The sequence below is a fragment of the Protobothrops mucrosquamatus genome, unplaced genomic scaffold (genome assembly GCF_001527695.2).
Source record: "Protobothrops mucrosquamatus isolate PMUCROS unplaced genomic scaffold, P.Mucros_1.0 scaffold10990, whole genome shotgun sequence".
Classification (NCBI taxonomy): Eukaryota; Metazoa; Chordata; class Lepidosauria; order Squamata; family Viperidae; genus Protobothrops; species Protobothrops mucrosquamatus.
The window spans coordinates 14818-18041 of record NW_015396773.1 but is presented as its reverse complement, the minus strand read 5'-3'; positions in this window follow the sequence as shown (position 1 = coordinate 18041).

The window sequence follows — 3224 nt, the reverse complement described above, 5'->3', positions numbered from 1 at the left end:
AGCAGCCGTTCCCGATCTTGCCACACGGGTTCGAGTCCCGGCTGACGCATACATTGTTTCACCTTTTACCTTTCTAGGATCTGCAGGCAGTCAGACCACGTTTCATCCCAGTGGGAGAAAAAGAGCCCTGACTTCAAAAGGGAAGAAAAACCGTGAAAGCCAAAGGGAATCCTTGGCATCGGTTAGGAGTCTTCAGACTGAGGGAGGCTGGTGCCGTTGAGGGTACCCAGGTGGGATCTGAGACTTTAATCTTTAATCTCCGGATGTGCAGATAATTGAAGAATAATGCGAGATTCGTTTGATATTTTGGAATGTTTGAAATAATATAATGAAAAACAAGAATGATATTTCTAGATGCAGAGAGGCCTTGTCCTTTCACAGCTATTTTCCTAATCCTTGTAATGCTCTTCCGTATGTATCATACATGTCCCGTAATCCTAAAAAATCTGTTCATGACACATCTAGGTTCTTTTTGAATGCTTGACTAGATCAGGGGTAGGCAACCTTGGCTCTTTTATGACTCGTGGACTTCAACTCCCAGAATTCCTGAGCCGGCATGGCTCAGCTTGGAAACCTCTCCCTTTCCCCTCAGCATGGCTGGCTCAGGGATTCTGGGAGTTGAAGTCCACGAGTCATAAAAGAGCCAAGGTGGCCTACCCCTGGGCTAGATAGTCATTTTTCTCTTGATAGTTACTGGCATCTGGACACAGCTGGGAACAGATTTAAAAGTGAAGATATTTCCCCAGCACTAGAAACTTGTAATGGTTTGTGGGAATCACCTTGAGGGACAAGGGAAATAGATGGTGCCAAAGGAATAATGCGATAAAATGTAAAAAAGCCTGCAGCTGCATAACAGGGAAAGAAAGAAACTAATTTGATCTATCAGGCTGTTGTTTATTTATCACCCACTTTGCATTTCAAGACAACTTTAAATGTGATCGCCGACGTGTACTTTCAGACTTGCACCATTCTATTATTATATTAGCCCAGTGGTGGCGAACCTATGGCACGTGAGCCAGAGGCGGCACTCAGAGCCCTCTCTGTGGGCACACGCGCCATGCCCCGGAGATGGCAACTGTCTCTCTTCAACCAGCCGCCCGCTAAGTTGTCGAGGTCCCACGTGGCCGGATGCATCCCAGCACGGCTGGTTTCCCTCTCCCCCCCAGTCCCATCCCTCCTGGCCTCGCATGCTCTCCTTTTCCCGGGCACAACCCACTGCATCGCCTCCTCAGCTGTCAGCCGGCCGTCCAGCTCAGAGGTGGCTTCTCTGAACCGCTGGCGGTGGGCTGTGGAGCCCCAGAGTGTGTCGGTTGAGGGGCCAGCAAGCTGTGGCTGCTGATGGACACTGTCGGCCCCCATGCGCTCACTGGCCTGTGTGTGCGGGGGCCGATGGTGTCAGGGAGCAGCCACCCCAGCCCTGCCTTGCCTTGCCTTGCCCTGCAACAATGGCACCCCCGCCCTGCCTCGCCTCACCTCGCAGGACAAGCCTCCTGCCCACCACCCCACCTGCCAGAGACCCCCTGGATCTCCCCCAACCCTGCCCGGCCCCCACAGGCGTCCCTCCCCATGAGCAACATCAAGGTGACCATGCCCACCTTGGCCACACCCACCCAGTCTGCCATGACCACCACAGCCATGCCCACCTGGCACCCGGCAATAAATAAGTGGGGTTTGGGTTGCAATTTGGGCACTCGGCCTCTAAAAGGTTCGCCATCACTGTATTAGCCTATCCGGCCATGTTTCCTAACTCTTATTACCTTGCAGGACCGATAGACCATTGTTGACCTTTGTGTAAATGATTTCAAGTTGCCGTGAGATTCCAAAACCCCCATGTAGGCCCCCTCCACAAATAACCCAATGTTTGTAATTGATAATCAGCCCAAAATTCATTTAACTATGTAACTGGAAAGAAATCATACCAACTGTAAGTCATTAATTTAATCTAAGGCTACAGGTACATGTACCAAAAAAAAAAATCTATTTTAGCTTCTAGCTGCGACAGGAAAACAGAACTTGGCACCTTCGCTGGAGAAAAAGCTTGCCGTGTGCATTTATAGGAGTTTTCACGATTGTAGTTCATTTTCTTCCTCTTGAGGTTTCTTCCTATTAAATAACAGGCTGGACAATTAATGCCCTTTATCTCCAATGACACTCGCTTTTTAGTTCTAACCTCCTACTTAGCAAAAAAAACCCAAGCAGGATTTAGGATCCACCTCGTTCTAGTTTGGACTAGAAAGGCCATTTATCCATGCGTATCGAAGGTCCAGAATTTTATTTTATACTCAAGTGGTCCCTCCATGAGATTTGAGATGACTACAGGTAGTCTTTGACTTACAACAATTCACTTTGTGACTGTTCAAAGCTACACCACTGAAAAAAGGGATATTACTGTTTTTCACACTTACAACCGTTGCAGCATCCCAATGGTCACCTGGCCAAATTTCAGGTATTGGGCAACTAATAATAATAATAATAATGATAAAGTTGGAAGGGACCTTGGAGGTCATCTAGTCCAACCTCCTGCTCAGGCAGGAAACCCTATACCATTTCGGACAAATGGCTGTCCAGTTTCTTCTTAAAAAGGGTTGCAGTGTCCCTTGGTCATATAATCTTCTTTTGTGACCTTTTGACAGGCGAAGACAACAGGAAGCCACATTCACTTAACAACAAGTGTTAAGCGGACTTGACAATTAACTAACTTGACAATTGAAGTGATTCGCTTAACAAGTGCGGCAAGTATAGGTTGTCGAAAGGGTCAAAATTTACTCAATAACCGTCTTGCTTAGCCACAGAAATTTTGGACTGAATTGCGGTCATAAACCGAGGATTACCCATATTTCTACTGAAGCTCTTTCCATACTTCCGCTGCTGATATGGCTTCTCCCGCGTGTGGATCCTTCTATGGCAAGTGAGGGCATTGCTCCTTGCAAAGCTCTTTCCACACTCCAGGCACTGATACGGTTTCTCCCCTGTGTGGATCCTTTTGTGGGAAGTGAGGTCACAAATCCACCTAAAGCCTTCTCCACATTCCACACATGGATATCGCTTCTCCGTTGTATGGGTCCTCTTGTGGGAATTAAGACTACTGCTAAAACTAAAGCTCTTGCCACACTCCGTGCACTGATATGGCTTCTCCCCTGTGTGGATCCTTTTATGGGAAGTGAGATCACAGTTCCACCTAAAGCCCTCACCACAGTCCACACACCGATACGGCTTCTCTCCTG